The sequence below is a fragment of the Lithobates pipiens genome, unplaced genomic scaffold (genome assembly GCF_037356315.1).
Source record: "Lithobates pipiens isolate NorthernLeopardFrog02 unplaced genomic scaffold, aLitPip1_a1.2 Scaffold_8, whole genome shotgun sequence".
NCBI classification, from domain to species: domain Eukaryota; kingdom Metazoa; phylum Chordata; class Amphibia; order Anura; family Ranidae; genus Lithobates; species Lithobates pipiens.
In genome coordinates this window covers 534,827,733-534,840,589 of record NW_027507903.1, presented here as the reverse complement: position 1 = coordinate 534,840,589, position 12,857 = coordinate 534,827,733, and the positions used below count along the sequence as shown (strand labels likewise).

The 12,857-nt window shown below is 41.9% G+C and overlaps 3 long non-coding RNA genes across 6 annotated transcripts; 1 reads left to right on the top strand and 2 right to left on the bottom strand.

Moving 5' to 3' along the window:
• Positions 1-102: 102 nt before the first annotated feature.
• On the bottom strand, positions 103-2,165 carry LOC143963557 (uncharacterized). 2 transcript variants are annotated; one of them, XR_013270996.1, is made up of 4 exons: positions 1,262-2,165; positions 1,013-1,159; positions 336-587; positions 103-183 (listed from the first exon to the last, which is right to left on the bottom strand). It is a non-coding gene; the product is annotated as an uncharacterized LOC143963557 (long non-coding RNA). The 2 variants fall into 2 exon arrangements; XR_013270995.1 differs by having other exon boundaries at positions 106-587; positions 1,262-2,161.
• An 855-nt stretch (positions 2,166-3,020) lies between these two features.
• LOC143963556 (uncharacterized) lies at positions 3,021-5,083 on the bottom strand. 2 transcript variants are annotated; one of them, XR_013270994.1, is made up of 4 exons: positions 4,180-5,083; positions 3,931-4,077; positions 3,254-3,505; positions 3,021-3,101 (listed from the first exon to the last, which is right to left on the bottom strand). It is a non-coding gene; the product is annotated as an uncharacterized LOC143963556 (long non-coding RNA). The 2 variants fall into 2 exon arrangements; XR_013270993.1 differs by having other exon boundaries at positions 3,024-3,505; positions 4,180-5,079.
• A 682-nt stretch (positions 5,084-5,765) lies between these two features.
• LOC143960731 (uncharacterized) lies at positions 5,766-12,334 on the top strand. Of its 2 annotated transcripts, XR_013270370.1 has the most exons (6): positions 5,766-6,400; positions 6,503-6,649; positions 7,075-7,326; positions 8,406-8,472; positions 11,933-12,032; positions 12,163-12,334. It is a non-coding gene; the product is annotated as an uncharacterized LOC143960731 (long non-coding RNA). The 2 variants fall into 2 exon arrangements; XR_013270369.1 differs by lacking the exon at positions 11,933-12,032 and having other exon boundaries at positions 5,767-6,400; positions 12,163-12,333.
• The last annotated feature ends 523 nt before the right edge of the window (positions 12,335-12,857 follow it).

Sequence of the window (12,857 nt, the reverse complement as noted above, 5' to 3'; positions counted from 1 at the left end):
GTGACACAGTAGTCAGGGACTGAGCTCCACTATGTGAATAAAAATATATGATATTACATGGATAGACAGAATACAATTATAATGCCTAGACCATAATGCCACTGTAAATACAGTAAAAAATAGATAATGTGGACCCTTTACGCGTTTCGACCCTCTCGGGGGTCTTCTTCAGAAGGTTTTTATCTATTGTAAAAGAAGGAAGACAAACATAAATACATATCCATATATGGTGCACTGTACTTTACTAGAAATAATCTGCTGTGGGCAGAATATACACCAAACATTGCATGGTTACATAATTAACAGTCAGTTGGTATACATTGCATGATAGCTACCTATATCATTCACGTAGGAGATCCTCTTTGAAAGACAGAAATAAGCTCCGCCATTTCTCCCATATCCTTCACAGATGCGCCAAACCTGCATAGTTGAAGTTGGTCGCTATGCTCTACCGAAAAGGGAGAGCAAGGGAACGGAGTTCAAGGGATAAATAACTTACAGGGGATCACATCGCTATTGCTACCTCCAATATAAAATAGTGGAGGAGGGTATAGGTATGGGTAGACAGAAGTCGGGAGGGGGACAACCTACAATAAAAACAAAAGAAAATATAAGGATGTATATATATATGAAAAATCCCTATTCAGGGGCTGTCCCCCCTGTATAGGGGGACAGAAAATATACCTACATATAGTATGTCGGGTATATAGATACAGAGGTAAGCCACACTACTTGAGTGTAGCATACCATACACGATTAGAGTTTAAGCAGATGATAATAAAAGCTAAAGATCATTGTAAGTGCCCAGTAATGAGTCAGCAACGACAGACAACGCCAGATGACAAAGAAGAAAATAAGTGAAATAAAGACACAGCATGTGCAAAATCTAATACCCCAGCGTGACTGGTGGTGAAAGTAAGATGGTGAAAAGTAAAATAAGAATACACCATGTTCTGGTGTCCAAGGTGCCCCAGCGTAACAAAAGTAAGTGTGGAAAAGGTGGTATATATACCTGTGGTTAATATCAAGTAAGTGCACGTTATGTAGCAGAGCCAAAAAGGGGCAATATAATGGAGATAGTAGTTGATTAGAAATAGTGGGCTTTACAATCAAACCCCTCAGATACTTATACTGTCATGGGACAGAAAAGACCTTTCATCTGCAAATAAACAAGAGATAGTATTAAACTCCTGCAAGCAGAGCTATATATAAGCGGTGAGGAGAGTAGTAAAGCATTCAGTAGAGTAATCCAGTGACTTACCCTGCACCTAAAGTCAGTGCTAATGCTATCCTGTAGTAAGCAGAGTGAATTGCCAGTGTGAGGAGGTGGGATATAAATCATGTGTCATTCAATTAGCTGAATCAAATTAGGAACTCCACCTGTCTAGCCATAGCCTCATTTGGTCGCCATATTGGTTGATTAGAAATAATGAACTTTCCAATCAAACCCCTCAGATGCTTATACTGTCATGGGACAGAAAAGACCTTTTATCTGCAAATAAACAAGAGATAGTATTAAGCTCCTGCAAGCAGAGCTATATATAGGCAGTAAGGAGAGTAGTAGAGCATTCAGTAAAATAATCCAGTGACTTGCCCTGCACCTAAAGTCAGTGTTGGTGCTATCCTGTAGTAAGCAGAGTGAATTGCCAGTGTGAAGAGGTGGGATATAAATATCCCATATGTCGTTCAATTAGCTGAATCGAATTAGAAACTCCACCTGTCTAACCATATCCTCATTTGGTCGCCATATAGGCCGACCGGATGTGGTCCCCTCGGCGTTCCGGAAGTGACCTTCCCAACATGGCGGGAAGGTACGCAGTAGCGTCGCACCGGCGTGACGTCGGCACGTCGCGTCGCACGCGTACAAAACGCATGCGCAGTGAGGTGCCGCGTCCGGTACTGTTCCGGAATGCCGCCGACCAGATGCATTGTCCCGGGGGGACGGGTGGCGCCTACCCGCACAAGCCCCGGGACGAACGGGGAGAGGCATGCGTGCACCAATGCCGCTCCCCTCTTCTGGTCGGGAAGTCATACCCAAGCAGTCCGCCCTATGTGCAGCGAAACGAACAAGTATGCTCAAATGGCACCATCTGATGGAGAAAGAGGGGAAATGCACACGAGCTTAACCGTCATAAAGTGTATAGAAAAATATGTGAAAGGACATATTAATATATTTAATAGCAACATGTCAGGAGTAAAAATAAATATAAAAATAGCACAAAAACATTTCATAATGAATATATCATTCACAGGTAAACTGGGTATACATAAGAAAATCATCTACTGGTGAATGTACAGAATATGGCAAGCTGGTTATCGGATGGTGAGGCCATATATACATACTACGTTACTGTATCACATATATGCACATATACTCCCATCAGGTGCAAAGAGGAGCAAATAAGGATAATCAATATAATCATCCTATTAGAAAATTAGTGGAGCACCTATAAAAATGTGAACATTTGCACGTGTGTGGTAAGTTAACTTTATAGGTGCCTTGAGGGGCTATATCTGAGGCCCAAACCAAAATTGTTCCAATTATCGCCTTGGAAGCTATTCGTGTTGACAACAAAAGACAATCGACAATAGCCGAAAAATGCCAAATTCAAATAGTACTAAACCAAGTAGAGCTCATGGCCCAGACCTCTGTATGTTACCGAATGGGGAAGGGTGTTTAACCACCCGGGTTTTAGAAGACTAGAAAAAATGGACGGTAACACCCCTATGCAGGGTCAGAGGGCGCTGATCACCCCTGGTATGTTGAAAACAAAAAACGAAAGTATCCCCAAAGTGGGGTTTTTTAACAGCGTAAATTACCTGTGGAGGCTAGTTTATGTATATATGGAAATAAATACTGACATGTGGCAAAAAACTAATAATACAAATGTTTATTAGTAAAAAAGAGGATTGAACAGGTGACACAGTAGTCAGGGACTGAGCTCCACTATGTGAATAAAAATATATGATATTACATGGATAGACAGAATACAATTATAATGCCTAGACCATAATGCCACTGTAAATACAGTAAAAAATAGATAATGTGGACCCTTTACGCGTTTCGACCCTCTCGGGGGTCTTCTTCAGAAGGTTTTTATCTATTGTAAAAGAAGGAAGACAAACATAAATACATATCCATATATGGTGCACTGTACTTTACTAGAAATAATCTGCTGTGGGCAGAATATACACCAAACATTGCATGGTTACATAATTAACAGTCAGTTGGTATACATTGCATGATAGCTACCTATATCATTCACGTAGGAGATCCTCTTTGAAAGACAGAAATAAGCTCCGCCATTTCTCCCATATCCTTCACAGATGCGCCAAACCTGCATAGTTGAAGTTGGTCGCTATGCTCTACCGAAAAGGGAGAGCAAGGGAACGGAGTTCAAGGGATAAATAACTTACAGGGGATCACATCGCTATTGCTACCTCCAATATAAAATAGTGGAGGAGGGTATAGGTATGGGTAGACAGAAGTCGGGAGGGGGACAACCTACAATAAAAACAAAAGAAAATATAAGGATGTATATATATATGAAAAATCCCTATTCAGGGGCTGTCCCCCCTGTATAGGGGGACAGAAAATATACCTACATATAGTATGTCGGGTATATAGATACAGAGGTAAGCCACACTACTTGAGTGTAGCATACCATACACGATTAGAGTTTAAGCAGATGATAATAAAAGCTAAAGATCATTGTAAGTGCCCAGTAATGAGTCAGCAACGACAGACAACGCCAGATGACAAAGAAGAAAATAAGTGAAATAAAGACACAGCATGTGCAAAATCTAATACCCCAGCGTGACTGGTGGTGAAAGTAAGATGGTGAAAAGTAAAATAAGAATACACCATGTTCTGGTGTCCAAGGTGCCCCAGCGTAACAAAAGTAAGTGTGGAAAAGGTGGTATATATACCTGTGGTTAATATCAAGTAAGTGCACGTTATGTAGCAGAGCCAAAAAGGGGCAATATAATGGAGATAGTAGTTGATTAGAAATAGTGGGCTTTACAATCAAACCCCTCAGATACTTATACTGTCATGGGACAGAAAAGACCTTTCATCTGCAAATAAACAAGAGATAGTATTAAACTCCTGCAAGCAGAGCTATATATAAGCGGTGAGGAGAGTAGTAAAGCATTCAGTAGAGTAATCCAGTGACTTACCCTGCACCTAAAGTCAGTGCTAATGCTATCCTGTAGTAAGCAGAGTGAATTGCCAGTGTGAGGAGGTGGGATATAAATCATGTGTCATTCAATTAGCTGAATCAAATTAGGAACTCCACCTGTCTAGCCATAGCCTCATTTGGTCGCCATATTGGTTGATTAGAAATAATGAACTTTCCAATCAAACCCCTCAGATGCTTATACTGTCATGGGACAGAAAAGACCTTTTATCTGCAAATAAACAAGAGATAGTATTAAGCTCCTGCAAGCAGAGCTATATATAGGCAGTAAGGAGAGTAGTAGAGCATTCAGTAAAATAATCCAGTGACTTGCCCTGCACCTAAAGTCAGTGTTGGTGCTATCCTGTAGTAAGCAGAGTGAATTGCCAGTGTGAAGAGGTGGGATATAAATATCCCATATGTCGTTCAATTAGCTGAATCGAATTAGAAACTCCACCTGTCTAACCATATCCTCATTTGGTCGCCATATAGGCCGACCGGATGTGGTCCCCTCGGCGTTCCGGAAGTGACCTTCCCAACATGGCGGGAAGGTACGCAGTAGCGTCGCACCGGCGTGACGTCGGCACGTCGCGTCGCACGCGTACAAAACGCATGCGCAGTGAGGTGCCGCGTCCGGTACTGTTCCGGAATGCCGCCGACCAGATGCATTGTCCCGGGGGGACGGGTGGCGCCTACCCGCACAAGCCCCGGGACGAACGGGGAGAGGCATGCGTGCACCAATGCCGCTCCCCTCTTCTGGTCGGGAAGTCATACCCAAGCAGTCCGCCCTATGTGCAGCGAAACGAACAAGTATGCTCAAATGGCACCATCTGATGGAGAAAGAGGGGAAATGCACACGAGCTTAACCGTCATAAAGTGTATAGAAAAATATGTGAAAGGACATATTAATATATTTAATAGCAACATGTCAGGAGTAAAAATAAATATAAAAATAGCACAAAAACATTTCATAATGAATATATCATTCACAGGTAAACTGGGTATACATAAGAAAATCATCTACTGGTGAATGTACAGAATATGGCAAGCTGGTTATCGGATGGTGAGGCCATATATACATACTACGTTACTGTATCACATATATGCACATATACTCCCATCAGGTGCAAAGAGGAGCAAATAAGGATAATCAATATAATCATCCTATTAGAAAATTAGTGGAGCACCTATAAAAATGTGAACATTTGCACGTGTGTGGTAAGTTAACTTTATAGGTGCCTTGAGGGGCTATATCTGAGGCCCAAACCAAAATTGTTCCAATTATCGCCTTGGAAGCTATTCGTGTTGACAACAAAAGACAATCGACAATAGCCGAAAAATGCCAAATTCAAATAGTACTAAACCAAGTAGAGCTCATGGCCCAGACCTCTGTATGTTACCGAATGGGGAAGGGTGTTAAACCACCCGGGTTTTAGAAGACTAGAAAAAATGGACGGTAACACCCCTATGCAGGGTCAGAGGGCGCTGATCACCCCTGGTATGTTGAAAACAAAAAACGAAAGTATCCCCAAAGTGACCCGTCCCCCCGGGACAATGCATCTGGTCGGCGGCATTCCGGAACAGTACCGGACGCGGCACCTCACTGCGCATGCGTTTTGTACGCGTGCGACGCGACGTGCCGACGTCACGCCGGTGCGACGCTACTGCGTACCTTCCCGCCATGTTGGGAAGGTCACTTCCGGAACGCCGAGGGGACCACATCCGGTCGGCCTATATGGCGACCAAATGAGGATATGGTTAGACAGGTGGAGTTTCTAATTCGATTCAGCTAATTGAACGACATATGGGATATTTATATCCCACCTCTTCACACTGGCAATTCACTCTGCTTACTACAGGATAGCACCAACACTGACTTTAGGTGCAGGGCAAGTCACTGGATTATTTTACTGAATGCTCTACTACTCTCCTTACTGCCTATATATAGCTCTGCTTGCAGGAGCTTAATACTATCTCTTGTTTATTTGCAGATAAAAGGTCTTTTCTGTCCCATGACAGTATAAGCATCTGAGGGGTTTGATTGGAAAGTTCATTATTTCTAATCAACCAATATGGCGACCAAATGAGGCTATGGCTAGACAGGTGGAGTTCCTAATTTGATTCAGCTAATTGAATGACACATGATTTATATCCCACCTCCTCACACTGGCAATTCACTCTGCTTACTACAGGATAGCATTAGCACTGACTTTAGGTGCAGGGTAAGTCACTGGATTACTCTACTGAATGCTTTACTACTCTCCTCACCGCTTATATATAGCTCTGCTTGCAGGAGTTTAATACTATCTCTTGTTTATTTGCAGATGAAAGGTCTTTTCTGTCCCATGACAGTATAAGTATCTGAGGGGTTTGATTGTAAAGCCCACTATTTCTAATCAACTACTATCTCCATTATATTGCCCCTTTTTGGCTCTGCTACATAACGTGCACTTACTTGATATTAACCACAGGTATATATACCACCTTTTCCACACTTACTTTTGTTACGCTGGGGCACCTTGGACACCAGAACATGGTGTATTCTTATTTTACTTTTCACCATCTTACTTTCACCACCAGTCACGCTGGGGTATTAGATTTTGCACATGCTGTGTCTTTATTTCACTTATTTTCTTCTTTGTCATCTGGCGTTGTCTGTCGTTGCTGACTCATTACTGGGCACTTACAATGATCTTTAGCTTTTATTATCATCTGCTTAAACTCTAATCGTGTATGGTATGCTACACTCAAGTAGTGTGGCTTACCTCTGTATCTATATACCCGACATACTATATGTAGGTATATTTTCTGTCCCCCTATACAGGGGGGACAGCCCCTGAATAGGGATTTTTCATATATATATACATCCTTATATTTTCTTTTGTTTTTATTGTAGGTTGTCCCCCTCCCGACTTCTGTCTACCCATACCTATACCCTCCTCCACTATTTTATATTGGAGGTAGCAATAGCGATGTGATCCCCTGTAAGTTATTTATCCCTTGAACTCCGTTCCCTTGCTCTCCCTTTTCGGTAGAGCATAGCGACCAACTTCAACTATGCAGGTTTGGCGCATCTGTGAAGGATATGGGAGAAATGGCGGAGCTTATTTCTGTCTTTCAAAGAGGATCTCCTACGTGAATGATATAGGTAGCTATCATGCAATGTATACCAACTGACTGTTAATTATGTAACCATGCAATGTTTGGTGTATATTCTGCCCACAGCAGATTATTTCTAGTAAAGTACAGTGCACCATATATGGATATGTATTTATGTTTGTCTTCCTTCTTTTACAATAGATAAAAACCTTCTGAAGAAGACCCCCGAGAGGGTCGAAACGCGTAAAGGGTCCACATTATCTATTTTTTACTGTATTTACAGTGGCATTATGGTCTAGGCATTATAATTGTATTCTGTCTATCCATGTAATATCATATATTTTTATTCACATAGTGGAGCTCAGTCCCTGACTACTGTGTCACCTGTTCAATCCTCTTTTTTACTAATAAACATTTGTATTATTAGTTTTTTGCCACATGTCAGTATTTATTTCCATATATACATAAACTAGCCTCCACAGGTAATTTACGCTGTTAAAAAACCCCACTTTGGGGATACTTTCGTTTTTTGTTTACTACATACTATGAAACCTGCACTCTGTTCATTACATATTCCTGACCCCTGTACATTACATACTTCTGGCACCAGATCACTGTACACTACATACTATGACCCCTGCACTCTTCACATTACATAATTATGACCTCTGTACTCTGTACATTACATTGCATACTTCTGATACCAGATTCCTGTACACTACATACTATGACCCCTGCACTCTGTACATTACATACTCCTGACCCCTGTACATTACATACTTCTGACACTGGATCTCTGTACACTACATAACATGACCCCTGCACTCTGTACATTACATACTTCTGATACCAGATCCCTGTACACTACATACTATGACCCCTGCACTCTGTACATTGCATAATTCTGACCCCTGTACGCTTTACATTACATACTTCTGACCCCTGCACTCTGTACATAGGCTCGCCCAAAACATACCATTGCCACCTCTACAATTCACTTCAGCTTGCAGTACGCCACCTCATAAGAGATGCCAATTTATAATCCTACACAATGGCTCATTCAGGAAACACCTTTGACACATAGACCATTAAGGAGGTCAGGCCATTCACAACCTATTTTTTTTCCAGGACCTCTGCACCTTAACTGAAGCTGGCCATATACTACAAGAATTTTGCTGGAAAATTTTTGTCTCAGGTATGTTTTGTTTGATCTTCAAATGGTTAGTAGGCTCAAATCAACATGCTCATTCATTTCTGCAGTGGTGAGAAAATTCTAAGGAACAGAAGGTATTTTTTCTCCTTCAATCAAATTTACATTCATTCAAAAAATAACATTTTTACACAATATTTGTTCAAAAATCTACAATAGCGAACTTAAGTTTCCACATATATCTTAACATTTTCAGGGTTCTCTGCACCTGAGTTTTCAGAGCTGCCATGGACATTTCAGGTAGTCTTTTCTTTCCTGATGGGGTTTTCATCCAGTTTACATTACAGATAATCACAGAGGACTCTAAGGTTTGTGATGCAATCACATAACTCCAGTGTGGAGATCTCACCACTGTCAGCCAATTGCCAGTATCCACCTATAATTGGGGTATGAGTGGTTCAGCTGGCCATAGATAGATCGGTTCAGCAGGGACCAACCACATTTTCGATCCATCTATGGCCAGTCCTGTTCGAGAGCAGTTGATCTACTGATTGACTGCTCACGGATGGGTTTGTTAGAAAATTTTAGTTCAATCCTCCACTGTCAGAATACAATGACACAGTGGTGAGGATTCCCACATCCACCTCAAAAGTGTAGATGGGGAAACCGATTCAGTTTTTTTTGTTCAGCTGACTGAACAAGAAAACTGAGCCATGCATGGCCAACTTTAGTGAACTGTCCCATTAAAAAAGAAGTGAAGCCAAAGCTCTTTTGCCCATACGTCTCTTAATGAGTTAATTTACTTATGCTCTCCTGTGACCCAGGATCAGCCTATAACAGGCTAAGGCCCGCTGTTGGTCGACACCACAGAGCTGCTCCAGACTTTGGATGATTCCCAACAATAATGTTGGGATCCACCCAAATGTCTGGCTCAGCCTCTCAGCGCACTAAACCAGCTGCTTCCAACCCCTTTCCCAGCCCTGCACTTCAGTGAGCACTGGAGGCAGAGCACAGATTGGTAACTGACTGTCATTGCTCTCTGCTAAATGCAAACCACATGATTGCTCAGTTCTCTGGCTTAGAGGCATCGGGGGGACAGCTGCAGCATTGGACCGATGCTGCAGCAAGTAGGTCAGTATGTAGGTTTATTTTTTTTAGATTCGCACACTTCTCCTTTAAAGAATAACTGCTTGTGTGAGTTGATAGAAATATCTATCACCTTTTATCTAATGCAATATAAGGCTCCTGAGGATCCCTTCTGTGACTATAACATAAATTGATTGCATCATGGGTTAATCTTTAGACATGTTTATAGTGAGACTTATCAGCTGACATCTTAAAGGAGGAGTCATTTTAATTATCCAAATGGATATAACCTACAATAATCCTCAATAAGATTAAACCACACAAAACAATAATCTGGATCAGGACACTTGTGTGAATTTACAACTCCATTTCCAGAAGTAACATGGAGAACAAAGACGTGTAGAAGAGCACTTACATCACACATTGCGCTTTTCACTCAGCGTATTTATTTGTATTACACAATTTTATTTCCAGTTTTTTGTTTCTTTCAAAGCTTAACCAGTTCAGCTCTTTGGACGTACTATGTACATACAAAGAGTGAACCTTTAATCACCAGTCTAAGTACTGCTGTGCTGGAGATTAAAGGAGCTAATATCAAGATTCTGGTACTTTTGCTGGGTACAAAATACATTTAAATTGGCATTAAACCTAAAAACAATATTGCTCTGTATTGCAGTTTACCAGTCCTTTAATATGTGTAGCCATAGTGTTGCAGCTAGCAACAAACAATCCACCAAATCTCCCCACTGCCAGACTTCATACATCACTTCCAGAGACAATGAACAGCCTTTTGCAAGCTTTGTTTTTATTGGGGGGTACAACTTGGATAATGATTAGGAATATGGGATGCCCATAGGATAAGTTATTGGCACCATATTTAAGGATTTAGTACATTCTGAATAAAGTTAAAGCTAGAAGATTACATTTGCAAATTGAATTAGATATGAATCTCCTCCTGAATCTCCATGCAGACTGTTGCTCCTCCTGCGGCTCAACCTCTGCAGACTTTTCCATCTAAGAGTTCCCTGCCATCCGACCGTGTGGTGGCAGAGACATCACTAATGATTGTGTAAAAGCAATATTCTTAAATCTCTTTCACCTTCTGCCCATAACTTGTTTCCTGCTGTACACTTGGTTCCTCCTGCACAAAACTTGAAGTAAGTTACTACTTGAAATCGGACAGATCCTCTTCTATTAAATAGTAGGGGCCCACTCTGAATAAGCCTCCCTACTGTGGCTCTGGTTGCTCACTGCCACTAGGCCTGAGGCCTGCAGAACTTCTCTCCGGAGGCCCAGTGGGTTAAAAGCATATCTTCTAGGAAATATGGACTACTCTTCCCAGCCAGCACAACTTGCAAATCATGTACCCACAGGAAACATTGACTTGACACAGATCCCCACAGTCTCTTTTCTGCTTCAGGACACCCCATTATTCACCGTGTGTATTGATGGAGACTCCACTAGTGACTCTGTACTTGCAGAGTTCCTTCACAGACTCATTGGCACTTCCAGCCCTTGGAACCTCCAGCCCCACTGTGGTAACACTCACTGACCTTCCAACAGCCCTGAGTCCTTGATAGAAAGTGCATTGCCTCAAATAGTATTAAAGGACAAGGTAGGGGTGGGTATCATCATCCTGATTGACCACTCTAGGACTATTGCAGGGTTAACCAGCTAGATCAACACCCTCCAGTAACTCCTTTGTTATATGGTATAGGCTCAAACGGAAGGTCAGAATAGCCTTACTTACCTGTCCTGTGCGCTCCTATTCCCGGGTGTTCTACATTTATAAACATAATTACAAGGATGGATATCTCTCCTCTAACCTCTCAGGCCATTGTCCTTTTACTCTGTCTTATCACTTATCTTTTCCTTTGTCCCTTTCACTGTTATCATTCCATACTATGGTCTTTTCCCTAGTCCCTGACTTTATCTCTGTCTTTATCCCCTCCCCCCCTCCTTTTCTTTCCCTTTCCTTTCTCTAGCCCCCCCCCCCCTCTTTTTTACATCCCCTCAGTTTTTCTCTTCCTGTCTTAGTCCTTCCTATCTTCTTTCCTTTCTGTGTCTCAATTTTCTCTCTCCTTATCATTTCCCCTTTTCTTTTTCCCTATCCCTCTTTTCTTCCTTATTCTTTGTTTTTCCCTCCTTTTCTCCATTCTTCTATCCCTTTCATACCCATTTTTGCTTTTTCTCCCTCTCTTTCTCCCTCCTCCCTCTCCCCTTATCTTTCTTCTCTTCCCCTCTTACCTTTTTCTCTCTCTCCCCTCCCTCCCCCCCCCCCCCCCCCTCCACCTCCCCATTCTCCCTTTCTCCTGACCGTCCAATTATGATGATTTTTTATGTACTTGAGCAATATTACCACATTGTAAGCCCTGGTAGATATGATGTTTTACTCATATTTACTTTTTGCTACTTGTAGTCCATTCCACACTCATTGCCTACCGTGTCCACCCCGGGTGAGACACTCGTATAGGGTGCTTCTTGTGCCCCCTGTTTGACTTCTCCCTGGGATTTTGGTGGTAAGTTGCACTGCTTTTTTTGTTAATCTACTCCACTTATTAATTTTCTTTGTCAGCATTGTCAATATGTTGTATTAAACTGGATATTATTTATGTAACTATGAGACTGTATTTATTTATTTATTTTTAGATGCTTTGACACCTCCTGAAGAAGCAACTCATTTGCGAAACTAGTAGAGGATATCTTCTGCATCTGTATCAATTCCTCCACTCCTATCAGATGGGGTGTAGACCTTTGTAAAAGTTCAATTCATTTATATGTAATCATGTTACAGCAATCCCCAGTATGGTTTGTTGTAAATTAATTTTTATGTATTTTTCTAATAAACTTCATTTAATTTTTATCTAATCTGTTTCCAATTACTGGGTATTGAGATAGTCCTATAACCACCACAGGTGTTGCATGGTATTCTATTTGGAGTAGTCCATGTTAACCCACTCCCTTCTCTAGCCCTGAGTCCTTGATGAGGAATTTTAACTGGACTATGCGTACCGACAGTTTCACCTGCCCCTCTGCTCCAGGAGTTCCCTGCCATCCAACCGTGTGGTGACAGAGACATTGCCAATGACCATTTAGAGGCAATGTTCCCTCACAGCTTCTCCTGCGATTGGCGCACCCCCCCTCCCCCCCTCCAGATGGGGATGGCCTCCTGCAACTGTATAACATGCCAATCCTCACTTCACCCACCCAACTTTGACCCCAGTGGAATATCACCTCAGCTTATATATGAGGCCCACCTCCTGCCAATACCGATTGGGGATTGGTCAGGGCTCACACAAAAGCTGCCTGCCACTCCAGTTCCAGGCCTAGCCCCTTTTCTAGAA